Here is a 14,911-nt window from a genome sequence, read left to right as displayed (position 1 = left end):
CTACAAAAACCCCTAGATCCTTCTCAGTTAAGGAAACTCCCAACACAGTCATTTAGGGGCAGATTTATCAAGGGTCGAATTTCGAAGGTTTAATTTGGCGAAGTATTTTTTTTAAAGAGACAGTACTTTGATTATAGAATGGTCGAATATTCAAACTATTTTACTTCGAATCAAAGTTGAAGTCATAGGGGCAAATTCACTAAGATTTGTAGTTGCGCCAGGCGTAACTTCGCCGCACTTCGCCACACTTCGCCAGGCGTAGTTTCGCCAGTGCTTCGCAAATTCACTAAAATCCGAAGTTGCGCTCAGGGGTAGCATAAGGTTGCGAAGTTGTGCTACCGTTGATTCGCTAAGTAAAGCGAAGTTACGCTAGCGAAGGCTAATTTGCATACGGCGCGAAATTCAAATTTCAATGGAGGAATACGTATCAGCACTACAAATGGCTAGAAAACCTTCAAATCATCAAATAAAATTTTTATTTTGCCCTACACATGTGCCCACTGTCTAGGTAAGTTTCCATGAGTCAGGAAATGTAGGGGGGAAGGAGGGGAGCCCCAAAAAAAATTTCGATCTTTTTCAGCCTATCACCCATAATGTAGAAAACACGCCAGCGTTTTTTGGGACTTTTTTTTTTAAACAATCCCTATCTACTCTATTGCGCTTCGCCAGGTCTGAGGTGGCGAAGGAAGTCTATCGTAAAAGGTAGCGTTCAGTACACTGAATTTGCGTAGTTACGTCGCTAGCGAAACTTTGCCAGGCGTAAGGGTGCGAAGTAACACTAGCGAAACTACGCCAGCGTTCGTTAGTGAATTTGCGCAGTAACGAAAATGACAAACGCTAGTGAAGTAACGCTAGCGTTCGGCGCTTCGGCGCTTAGTGAATTTGCCCCATAGTATCCTATTCGATGGTTGAAGTATCCAAAAAATGACTTCGAATTTCGAATTTGTTTACTTCAAATATTCCCTCGAATTTACTTCGACCCTTGTTAAATCTGCCCCCTAGTGTATAACTTGCATATATATTATTTTTGCCAAAGTGCATAACCTTGCATCTATCAATATTGAACATAATTTTCCAGTTTGCTGCCCAGTTTTCCAACTTAGTCAAAACACTCTGCAAAGTAGCCGCATCCTGCATTGAACCTATAGTTCTGCACAATTTAGTATCATCTGCAAAAATAGAAACAGTACTTTCAGTGCCCACCTCCAGGTCATTGAAAGTAAACAAGTTGAAAAGCAAGGGACCTAGTACAGAGCTCTGCGGTACTCTACTAACAACACTGGTCCAATTAGAAAATGCTCCACATACCATTACCCTTTGTAGTCTATCTTTTAGCCAGTTCTCTATCCAGGTAGAAATACTATGTTCCAGGACAACATTCCGTATTTTAACCAGTAACCTTCTATACGGCACTGTAACAAATTCTTTAGCAAAGTCAAAGTAAATCACATCCACTGCCATCCCAGAATTGAGTTCCCTGCTCACTGTCTCATTAAAAGAAATTAATACTGTCATGGGAAAAATTTCTTTTTTCAAAATGAATCAGTTAATAGTGCTGCTCCAGCAGAATTCTGCACTGAAATCCATTTCTCAAAAGAGCAAACAGATTTTTTTATATTCAATTTTGAAATCTGACATGGGGCTAGACATTTTGTCAATTTCCCAGCTGCCCCAAGTCATGTGACTTGTGCTCTGATAAACTTCAAACACTCTTTACTGCTGTACTGCAAGTTGGAGCGATATCACTCCCTCCCTTTTTCCCCCCAGCAGCCAAACAAAAGAACAATGGGAAGGTAACCAGATAACAGCTCCCATACAAAAGATAACAGCTGCCTGGTAGATCTAAGAACAGCACTCAATAGTAAAAACCCATGTCTCACTGAGACACATTCAGTTACATTGAGAAGGAAAAACAGCAGCCTGCCAGAAAGCATTTCTCTCCTAAAGTGCAGGCACAAGTCACATGACTGGGGGCAGCTGGGAAATTGACAAAATGTCTAGCCCCATGTCAGATTTTAAAATTGAATATAAAAAAATCGGTTTGCTCTTTTGAGAAATGGATTTCAGTGCAGAATTCTGCTGGAGCAGCACTTTTTCCCATGACAGTTTCACTTTAAGTCTGGCAAGATCTATTACGCATAAAACCACTGGCACAAAATCATAGTATTATGATTTGCTATGAAGTCCAGTATCTTATCCTTTATTAACCCTTTGAAAAGCTTTCCTACTACTGACGTCAGACTAACTGGCCAAATACATATGTTTCATATATCTGAGCTATGATTTTGTGTTTTGTAGCGTTTCTGGTGAGCTTCCTAAAACATAAAAATAAAGTTGAATTTATTTCATTGTCAAGGCAACTAGGACTACTCCAGATAACTAGCAATTTGAAGCAGGGGTACTGCAAATCCTAATTATAAGAAGGTCTGATCTGTTTATTATATCATTACCATTAATATCCTTTTAAATTATTGTGAAATTTCAAGGCATACCTATGAAGTGTGCAATTTAATGATATTTCATGGAAGCTATAAACATTTAAAAGAAAGGAGCTGAAAATATCATGCCTTCACATAATAATAATAGGATCTGCTATATATCATTGAGTAATACAATGGAATAATCAACAGCAGTTGATTAGGAAGACTGGGAGCAAGTGCTAATCCACTAAGGGGATCAAAAGTGTCCCTTTCTGACCATTTGCCCACCTCTGCATTTGATAGCACTGTATTTATGGGGGAACACAGGCACTTGCTTCTAATCTGCACAAAGACCTGCAGCCACAAGAGCTGTCAGTAAATGAGACTAAATATCTATTTCATCATTTTACAATAATGTTCCAAGTAAAAAAGTTTGTTATGGAGACTATGGCTCAGGCTGTATGGATTAACTGTATGTGTGTGGTGCCCCAGCAACTGTGGCTACACTCCTAGCAGTATTTGATCAATTGATAATATTATCTGTAATAGCATAAATTTCTTATCACAAAGGTAATCTTATCTTTTATATGTCTCTGTTGTTCTATAACAATATTTTACCGTTAACCAACGCTTGTTCGCAAATATGCAGTGTAGGTGTATCTAGAAGTATAAATAACTTTCTTTTCTTAAAACATGCTTTGTAGATTGAATTTATGAGTGGACTTGAACTTTGCTCAGAAACTGTTCTCTCTAGTGTCTTTACAAAAGTGCATGTGAAATAAGATCCATTGCAATTCTGCACGGTAATTTGAGGTAATTGTCATTCAGATTCAGACGCACAGATTGTCAAATATAATATAAAATATAGTTTGTATAACCCAGCACTGCTTGGAATTGTGCTCCTGTCGGTAATGTTCTAGTGATGAATTTTCTTGTTTTCATCATTGTGGTTTGGAGTGTCAGATGCACAATGCTGTGAATAGAGGATGCATCCTGTGGTGGATACAACATTGTTTCTGAATAATGAGTCATTTCTGAGATGTGAAGAACTTGTTTTTATTTTATTCCTGTCCTATTGATTTGGACACACTATTGTTGCTGCAAAATGTAGGATGTATTTTTATCAACATGTAGGTTAGCTGTTCCTTTCTTTTTGAAGTGCATGGTAACAGTATATGTTATATATGTGTTGAATAATAATTATACATTTAGGGGGTTATTTATTAAGGTTCGAGTTGTGTTTTCCAAGAAAATTCAAGTTCTCAAAACTCACATTTTTGGGTTAAAAAAAAAACGTTAATTTTTGGAGATTATACAACTACCCTGGAAATAGCTTTAATGCGAAAATATACCTTCTAAAACTTGTCGAGGTCATGTAGGAGTCAATGGCAAAGGTCCCTTGAACCATTTAAAGATTTAATAGCCTGCATGATGTTTGAGTTTTTTTCAGATGGTTTTGCTCACAAACTCGAATAATTCAGCTATTAAAGTTTTTTTCCCACAGAAAATTTGATTGAATTGAGTTTTTGGGTTTCCCAACTCGAACTCACAAAATCAGGGGCTTTTTCTTAAATAAGAAAGCATTCGATTTCCGAGTTCATTCGAGTTCACTCAAGGTGTAAAAAAAACTCTAGCATTCAACCTTTAATAAATAACCCCACAATACTGCAATAAATCAATATTTAGAATTCATTGTCCAACACCTATTTTGTTAAGTGGTCAATTTTCTGTTTACACTCACAGAGGAGAATAAATAAAACATAAATGATCAGATTATTTGTTTATTTTATCACATGTTGCTATAGATCTGAAAACAGAACATGTGGACACAGAACTTTATAAATTATAAAAGGATAAAAAAAAAAACATCAAAGCGTGGAGTAAGAAGTCTTATAGCAACAGGAAATAGCAGGTGGACAATCAGAATAACCACTTCAAATCAGCTTTATAGTGGAGTCCAACTGCTTTGCTGTTCATTTCATTTCTTTTCTTCAGTCCTATATAGAGAAAATTTAGCAGTATTCTGTTTTATACCGGAGGAGTCTTTTTGTTATCAGGTTATGTAAGTAGCTTGCCACAGGAGGTGAATTCCTGCAGGCAGTTAACTGGAATGTACTAGAAATCCTCTCCTCTGACCCTGGCCATCTTGTCAGCTCCTAAAACGTATGCTCACCATAAGCTTTGTTTATTAGGCAATCGGAGACAATAAAAGTTGCTGGGGAATACATTTGTGAGACCAGAGGCTAACCTGGAGGCTAGGAACCCTTAAATATATGTAACCCTTTATGGGTTTCTGCAAGGATACAGCAACCTTATAGTAGCACTAGGGCCTGAATAAGAAGGTTGTTACCTGAGGTGGTATGCAATTATTAACCCCACTAGGAAGCTATAGCATGGAATCTGTGCTGAAGAAAGTCAAGCAGTGTATCTACAATAGATACTACAGCTGTTCCATACTTAAAGGGATACTGTCATGGGAAAAATATTTTTTTCAAAATGAATCAGTTAATAGTGCTGCTCCAGCAGAATTCTGAACTGAAATCCATTTCTCAAAAGAGCAAACAGATTTTTTTATATTCAATTTTAAAATCTGACATGGGGCTAGACATATTGTCAATTTCCCAGCTGCCCCAAGGCATGTGACTTGTGCCTGCACTTTAGGAGAGAAATGCTTTCTGGCAGGCTGCTCTTTTGAGAAATGGATTTCAGTGCAGAATTCTGCTGGAGTAGCACTATTAACTGATGCGATGAAAAAAACATGTTTTCCGATGACAGGATCCCTTTAAAATGCATTGGAGAGCTACCAAAGCAGCTGAAATGGCTAGACTACAGCCAAAAATTCACAGGAACATTAGTGAAAAATAGTTGCTAATAAAAAGTGGACACCACTCCACCTAAAGTTGCAATGTTGTCCACCCTATGGGAGGGTAATACAATATGTGGTTACATAGTTACATAAGTTAAAAAAAGACAAAAGTCCATCAAGTTCAACCCTCCGTACAAACCCCCATGGACATGTATACACATACAGACCTATCTATACACTTGCCTATATAGCTACTGTATACTGGTCTGGACTGAGAATAAAAATAAGCCCTGGCATTACAGGTACACAGAGGCCGAATCAGCCCACATAGAGGCCCAAACAGCCCCCACCAGCCCACTAAATACTGACTTTCTATGGCAACTTATAGCAGCCCCTCTGGCATTTGCCAGAACCCACAGATTGCCAGTCCGGGCCTGCTCAATAGGATTAACAAAGCTTAATAAGGATCAAGCACAAAGTACTGTTTTATTATTATAGAGAAAATGCAAATACTTTTTTAAAAAAAAGAGATATTTGCCTAAAATTAACTCTATGGGAGGTGGCCTTCCTGAAATTCAAACTTTATGGACAATGGGTTTCCAGTTAAGGGTCACTATAATACATGGAGTTATTCACTTTGAAAGAAATAAACAGGTCATTTTACCAATATCCTTCTCACACAAAGAGTTGGCATTCCTTCCTTAGATTATACAGTTTCATATTACACTGCAGTAATTATTCAAATTGTTCTGAATGTATTGCCAAAAACATAGTTTCATGATTCAAGTAAACTTAGATATTTTGTGAAGTGTTAGCACTCATGCAGCAACTGCTGATTATTACTGATTAAAACATTTTCAAATAAATTAAAAGTGGAATTACCGAAAAAGAAAATAACATATGCATTGATAATGAAATAGAGCAAATGTTGGAATAGAAACCAAATATATGAAAATGAGTGTGATAATTATAAGAATAAATATAAAATGATATCACTCGAGGCTGTTTAAATATATGAAGTTCCCCATGCAAGCTAAAAGACAAGGTCATTTTACTGCTAGTTTATTATAGGACAAAAATCAATTGAAAAATTTATTTTTTTTGATTGTTTTGTTTTATAAATAAACTGCCCAAAAGATATTACATTTTCATGAATTGTGATTGTGCAGTGGGCTGCTTTACCCCCTGAAACTGGCCCCAACTACCTAACCCCTGACACCCTGTGGTGCCTCAAAACAACTGGGCTGGACTAGCAGTCCCAGAAACACTCTGTTAGGAAAATGGGAGATTTGTAAATTCCGTCCAGGACTATCCCAGATATCCTGATGACTTCACAACAAGTGATTACAAAGAAACAGCACATTTTATTAAAGTGGAGACTGACATTTCAGCTGGATCCCTAGCTTTTATCAAAGTGCAGAAAACAAACTTTCAACATGTCATACATGATTGCAGGAGAATTTAAAACCATATTACCGTATATACTCGCGTATAAGCCGAGATTTTCAGCACCCAAAATGTGCTGAAAAATTCTACCTCGGCTTATACGCGGGTCAATGGCAGCGCTACAAGGGCACCGGGAAAATATCTTTTGTTGGAGTCGAGGTTGCTGAGGACTCTGACTCCAAAACAAGGGCAGCACGCAGTGCGAGGCTAAACGCGTTTGGAAATACCTGCTTTCGCATCCCAAACGAACTTCCAAAAGGGCCAGCCAGGTGCCGCGTTGCTGGAGGCGGAAGTGCAGAACAAATGACAACTTCCGGTGTCCTCCTGCTATACCGCTGCCGTCCTGAACCCCTCTCTCACCCCCCTCTGGCCCATGGAGCCCGATGCCTTCCTGCGGGACTACCTAAAATCAGAGCTGGCGGCTGCAGCACAGGAGAGTTGCGTATTCCTTTTGCTGTTCGGCAGCACTGCTCCAGCGGTGGCTCACTAAGAAGAGTTGCTGCTGAACCGCACAGTCGGCCGCCTGCTGGAGGGAGTCTGGGGGAGGCACTTCCCATGTTCTGCTCCGTGTGGCTCCTCAACGCCCCCGGGAAGCCCCTGATGAGCTGCAGTCCGAGCTGGAGATGGACAGCGGTGTTCGACAAGTCCACCTCCCTGTCTGTGCGTCTGGCACCATGCCCAACTACACGATCAGGTACTGGGGGAGGGGTACACCCTGGCTCCTGCCCAACTAAAAGATTATGAGCTGGAGGGAGAAGAGATGAGCAGGAGAAAGGGAGAAGAGCAGCAGGGAGGGAGGGAGAAGAGAAGGAGGAAGGGAGAAGAGACAAGCAGGAGGGAAGATGCTGGGAGAGAGCATTCCTGTAATAATGGGCTACACACGTTGCAGGATTGCAAGCTGACTGGGCAAGCTCATGTGCCTGCATTTATGCTGTGCCAGTGGCTGGCATGTGAATGGGCTCCTTACTAATTGCCACTACTTGACCTGTAGTTTTACATATAAAAGTAAAGTCCTGCAGAGCAGCCCAGAAAAACACTGTCATATTATCACCATTGTCCCCTCAATTCTCATTCTATAGTCACTACAACTTGTGTGTCCATTAAGGGGGTATGAGGCTGCACTTTCTGCCCATGTGCGTCCTGGCACCCTGCTTTGCGCTGTTCACCCTGTGATGCATTTCTCACCCCTAGGCTTATACGCGAGTCAATAAGTTTTCCCAGTTTTTGTAGGTAAAATTAGGTACCTCGGCTTATACACGGGTCGGCTTATACACGAGTATATACGGTAATTGAAGAGAGAGGGAAAAAACTGGAGAACATTGTATACAACATAATGCAACTTTATATATATATAGCCCTCACTGTACATTAGAAAAGGGATCACACTACAGCTTACAGCAAGCAGAAGAAATGCTCTCAGCACATTCAGCAAATAAAGTGTGAGGGGTACACAATGAGTGGGGTTTGTTCCTGCATTATAGAGAGTTGGGCAGGCAGAAGGAGTGTAGAATACACCTCACCCTTAAGGGTTTTGTCTGGCATGAGGTGCAGACCACAGCCAAAACAGGGGAAGAAGTGGAGTCTGAATGAGCACTAAGGGGCACACTCTTATACCTCTCAGTGCTCTGTCCTTCTCCCTAGGTCTGTTTTTATGCATTTACCCAAATAATAATACATTAAGAGCAAATAAAAGCACAGTAGCATATTATTTCCTCATTAACATTTATTAGAGTTTGCCTTAATACACATATTTATACTGAATCAATTTTTTTAAACAAATAATGAGCTATTGCAAGTGAGAAATTGTGTTTTTTCCTTTTATTGTACAAACTCTGTTTTGTACAATTTTTGCCTAATATTTTTAAATATTAAAAATTGAAATTGATCAAGATGAAGTCGCGCTCAAGAATGATCTCGTTAGGATAGGGAATGTGCATAACATTCCGTGTAACACTGATATCTCTAATTATCAAAACTGGGTCAAATATAAAAGATGGCCAAGTTGTTTCTGTATTTTAATCACAGTAAATGGAATTGCTTTCTTAATTTGCATGAAGAGTATGCACGCACAGATTTCCTTCTTTATTTAGGTTAAGCACATCTAAATTTAATCATGATGCATTGGGGTCTAGCAAGCGATTGAATCTATCAAGCATGAAGCCTTTCATTTTGTGAGCTGCATTGGGTGATGGACCTTTTTAATAAAGAAACAACATTGTTTTTATAATTATAAAATGTTTTAAATGTTATATGCTGTTATACCCAGAACTGTTAATTAGACACTAGTTTGCTATACAGTATATTTTGGGTGAAATGAAAGCAGAGAATAAAGTGTCTTCCAACACCTGTACTTTGTCTCTGCTTAATACCGTACCTACAGTATATAACATTTTACCTTGGCATTCACTAGAGCATAAAAGCAAAAATTAAAAAGGAGAAGGTGTAATGAAATCTAAGATCATCGATAAAATTACATATTCTGATTTATGATCCTTCTAAGATTTCTCAAACTGAAAGCATTCTTTTAGATAGAAATATTTAAAATGTATGAAGAACAAAAAATCAAATGATTTGATTATAGAAAAAATGGATCTAGTGGATGCAGTGAAGATTTGGAAATCAGATCAGTATAAAAAATTTAACTATAGGCAGAAATACACAGAAGTGTTTTTTTATGAAGAAAGGTCAGGTGAGTTTCTTCTTTTTGAAAAGGGGGACTTTGCAAGTTGTTATGGCTATGGATATGTTGATATGCTATTTAAATAGGCTAAAGGTCAATAGAAATGCACCTGTATTGCTTCACAATAGATGCAGGTTGTATAATGTGAGAAAGAGCAGAGTTATTTTATACATTGTGGTTATGAAATTCCACTGCTTATGACTTTGGTTTGTCAGAGTTCTAGCCCTAAAAAAGTCAAAACCATATTTTTGGATGCTTGAGACATTTCGCATGTGACATTATTATCTGTCAGACTACAGGTTAATATCTTGTTTCTGTGATTATTATGAGAAGTGTTAAAGACTAAAAGATAATAAGGGGTAATTTTTAATTGAAAAGGAAAAGTAAAAAGGAAAATTGTGGGCAATCCACCATTTTTTTCACTTTGCAAACTGCATTCTGCTTTCTTTGCATCACCACAGGTGCTCTGTACATCGATGCAGCTTTACTTCTATTAAATGACCATGATTCCATACGGGAAATCAGATTTAATTTCCTGCATCTATTCGGAATACAAACATTCCACTGTACCCAGGTTAGAGGATACTGAAGAATTGTGATTCAAAACATGTACTAGTTGTACCTGAGGATTTAAGTCTTGTAACAAGCTGTCTATATGTTTTCTAACATACAAGGATGAAAATACACATACATTTTTTCATATCACTGTATATGTATTCTTTTATCCTACTGTAGCCTATGCCTCTTTAATAAGAGAACCACTTTATTCTTACACAGACAGATTCTTATTGGCAACAGGTCGATTTCCTTTATATAGAACATGGCCTGCTAATGAAGGATTTTAGTTTTTACTTTGTCCAAAGCCATTGCTCATTATTGTCTATTTTAAGTGAGAATATGCACCTACTGATAAGATTAAAAATATGTCAGAAGTCACTCTAAAACTCCCTGCCCTGTATAATGGTCATTAAAATGCATAATGTAAAGTGACATTCATTATATGTAAATAAAAACATTCCCATTTCTTTATAAACTTGTCCATAGCCCTCTTTTAGTTGATTAAAATTACATTTTCTTTCATTATGCAAAAAACTGTTTTTGGGTGGACATCACCTTGAAACATATCTATTATATAGACTTATTGCAAAATATTGGGGGTCATTTATCAACTCTGGTCAAATGTAAGGGCTTACCCTAGTGGTCTAGCAGGGACCAGGGCCCTGCAGGGATGCCCACAGCCCTAGTCCTCTTCGAATGTCCTCTCAGGTTTGACGGCATCACACTGTGGCGCGGAATTCAAATATATTTAAGATCTGATTCATTTCTTGGGTGTGTTTTTGTCTGTGAATATCCTGGTTTTGATCCCTGCCTGTCTGACTATTCTGAACTCTGCCGATATTGACCTTTGCCTGCCTGACCATTCTGTGAACTCTGCCTGTACTGAGCCGGCCTGTCTGACAATCCTTGCTCTGCCTGCATTAACCCCAGCCTGCCTGATTATTCCTGAACTCTGCCTGTACCTAGCCCGGCCTGCTTGATTACGCTTTATTGTTTAATCTGTGAGAATCTGGTGTTGACTCCTGTCCTAAACCTTGGAAATAGGGATGGGCGAAATTTTTTTGACGCGCGTCTTTTTTTTTACGCACGCCACCATACAAGTCTATGGGCATAATTTTAGCGGCGAAACAAGGCGAAAAAATTCGTCCATCCCTACTTGGAAATGAACGCGCCCTTTGCTCGTTCAGAATGCTTATATTGCTCCTCTCAATTTAAGTAAACTTTTTGTAGTCAGCACTCACCCACTTATCAACCCTTTTAGCAATTAAGGCGGTGCACGTGTCCAGTGGCCCACTGTCCAACCGACTTCGCAAAATATTCCAATATATGACACAGCTCCAATCAGGATAACGATTAAATCATTATCCTGATTGGAGCTGTGTCATATATTGGAATACCTCTCAATTTAAGACCTGGCAGCATCTGAGTAGCTGAGGGCTCCTCTCAAGGCCAAAATCGCCTACTACAGGCAGAAGATCGAGATATGACCAGGGAGCCTAGCACTTAGCAGTAATTGATGGCATACCTCCCAACATTTTGGAAATAAAAAGAGGGAAATAAAAAGAGGGTCTGCAGGTTGAGCTGTCCCTCGGAAAACGGGACAGTTGGGAGGTATGATCAATGGCAACCAATCAAATTGTTGCAAGCATTGTTCTACTTGCATCTGGCTATAAACAGCCAGTCACTGCTTGTTTGCTATGGGTAACTGCCCATGGGCAAGTTTGCCCATTGTTTATAAATGAGCCCTAATAAGTTTTATGCAGGATGTTGGTGTTTTGCAGAGATTTCGGGTTCCAGTCCATTAGGATATTATTGAGCCAGAGAGAGTGAAGACACATGGGACTAAACTAAACAGCCAGCCACTGCTTGTTTGCTATGGGTAACTGCCCATGGGCAAATTTGCCCATTGTTTATAAATGAGCCCTAATAAGTTTTATGCAGGATGTTGGTGTTTTGCAGAGATTTTGGGTCCCAGTCTATTAGGATATTAATGAGCCAGAGAGAGTGCAGACACATGGAACGAAACAGTAAAAAGGATGGAATTCAAAGTTTTGCCAAGATTTGAATTATTTGAAAAGAAAGATTTTGAAACTGTGACTTTTTTCAATGTAGAAAAACTTTAAAACCTCACAATAATTAGATTTTTTGATAAATAAGCCCATTGAAATATTAATGTAGTCTTTCAAGAGTGGGGTTGTTTTCTCTGGAGAAAAGGTACATTAGAGGACATTGTAGACAGAGAGCAGGGGATCTTTTCTCACATAGAAAAGCACCGGAGACACCCCTTTAGTCATAAGCAACTGTCCTTTCATTTGGAGCAGCAAAAATATCTCTTTACGGTAAGGGCAGTGAAGTACTGTTTTATATATGCGAGTGTATAGATAGGTCTATATAGGTATAGTGTGTGTGTGTGTGTGTTAAACATACTATTTGTTTTTAAATAAAAATGAGAGAAAAATAATAATAATATTACTTTGTTTTATTATTTTAAGTATAGAGATCCATTTAATTAAGATTTAAAAAATACAAATGTTATAAACACAAACCAGTATTTATCCAAGGCTATATATAACAAAATATTGGACAAATACACAATAATACACTTTTTTTTATCAACAAACAATACTGAACACTCATGCAGCAAAAACTGCTCATCAAACACACAATGCTACCTTTAGTTGAGCAGACACAAAAAATAATGATCTCTTGATCTATCGGACATACACTATAAGAATATCATTATCCCACACATGATCCACTTTTATTGGTGGTACAAAAGAATACCTGAGCATTTAGTATGCAAGATCATAAACCATCTACTAAAATTGTATTATTTATATGGTACATAAATTAAAAACATTTTGCACATCTGCTTTATCTATTGCACATGTTCAGTCTATTTACAAAAGGGCAACAGCCATAAAGCATCAGTCCAACCCTTTCTCTGAAATAGACCTGTATATTTATGCCTACCAAACAATGACGATAGGACATTTTACATTTACATACAGTAACTTGTAACTTAACTGGGACCAAAGTGTTTTAGAGGCACTGCCAGCACAGTTTACATTTAAGTAGAAATTTGGTAAAAACACACTGAGTTATTAACACAAAAATGTAATCCTATGGTTTTCATAGTACAACGTTGTATGTAGCACAAGTGGAGTGACTTAAATGAAGGTGTTGTTTTTTTTCTTTTTTTTTTATAAAATTAACTGTAAATATAATTCAAAGAGCACGTTTTTCACTCTAGTAACTTAGCCACCATGTATTAAGTATAATATTATGGTCTGGTATTGTGAAAACTAATTTTCAGCAGAGCACACAACTTTAAAAATGGTTTAAAACTGTTAAGTGATGCTATAGTTTATACAGATGCAGTGGTCATCTCCATGTTGTAGCTTCCATCATTTCTAGCTACAGTCAGGTGATCCCAGTTGTGGCCAATAAAAGGGCAACCATGTTTGAAAGATAGAAAAGTTGTAGGTAAAACTAACTAAAATGTATAATGAAGCAATAGAATTCTTAATGAATCAATTGAAAGTTGAGGGTAGGACTGGTTAGATCAGAGATAATCGTGATGTAGTAGAAAAGCTGGAATATATTTCAATGTATTTAAATTTCAATATATGGACAAACAATCCCTGTTTTGCTTCACTGGTTGCCCCCAAAGGTGCAACTATTTGAGCTCTTGCAATAAAGAGCTTTGCAGTTGGCAGCACTGTATTCAGAGGAGGCAAGTGGTGGGCACCACAAGGTGTAGGAGATCCTGGCTCTTATGCCTATCTATGGCAGTTGGTAAGTACAGGGCTTCCATTTGGCCAGAAGAAGGCAGCTTGTGTTTAAAATCTGTGGTCTTGGACTGTGGCCCATAATAATGCAGTTCTGACTTGCACATGTATTTACTGTATATTGCATACATTGAATGCTGCATTTATAATATATAATAATGCAATTTAATAATAGTTTATGATGACAATGTAATTTTCTATCCCAGGAAGAAAGAAAGATATACATACCTTGAAATGTAAAAAATACGGAACCCATGTTTTCTTCAAAATAATACTTTTAAACTATTGATTTGCTTTCCATGTGGATAATAATATAGTTATTGCGGGCTATACTATTCAATAAAAGGATATTATATTTTGTCAAGTAATTTATCTATATAACTACTATTTTTTATCATAGAGAACTTTGGCTTATTCATTTTCAGTGTAAAAATTGACTACTTTGAACACCTTAGCCAATACAATGGAACCAAGCCAACTCACAGATATTAATTGAAGATGTACATGTGTGTCAAAAGCAGTGTTTTATTAGGCTTGTTTGTAAAGATATGTGGTGTGTGTGTGTAGGGTGGGGGTAGCAATGTAATCTTCACTCTGGCAAGATGCAAATAAGTCATAGTAAAACAGATTGTAAAAATGCTCAACTAATGGACATAGGCACGACTTTAATGAACCCAAACATAAAAATATAATATTTGTCATTTGAAGGGCAGCAGTAGTCCTAATTAGTAGTCCTAGCCTTTTCTGCATATTTAATAAAAGGCACTAGTTTGCTGAGATGCAGTAACCCATAGCAACCAATAAGATTTAAATGCTTTCCGCTGATTGCTTGCTAGGGGTTATTGCACTTGTGCTAACTTATTGCCTTTTATTACATAACCCCATAAGGGTAAAAACCTGCCAAGTAAGGGGTCCTTTTACCCAATACCATCTGTCATCTTCCAGCAAGGCCATTGTTCTATGTCTTTGTGGGCACTTTACATGTGCACTACCTCTCACTGTGATCTAAGGTCTGTGCCCTGTGCTATTGCAGTGCTTTAGAGGACTGTGAAACATAACTTTTAGGGGTTTTAATTTCATTTATAACTGAGAAATCTCCTCAGATATGTCCTAAAATTCAGGCCATTTTTATTGCAGCATGTTTTTTATTAGCTCTGCTGTGTTCAGGCAATCAATATATGTATTATCTATTGTCTAAAGAAGCCTTCGT

The sequence above is a fragment of the Xenopus laevis genome, chromosome 5L (assembly GCF_017654675.1).
Source record: "Xenopus laevis strain J_2021 chromosome 5L, Xenopus_laevis_v10.1, whole genome shotgun sequence".
In the NCBI taxonomy this organism is placed as follows: domain Eukaryota; kingdom Metazoa; phylum Chordata; class Amphibia; order Anura; family Pipidae; genus Xenopus; species Xenopus laevis.
The sequence above is the reverse complement of the archived record's forward strand: the minus strand, read 5'-3'. Positions refer to the sequence as shown.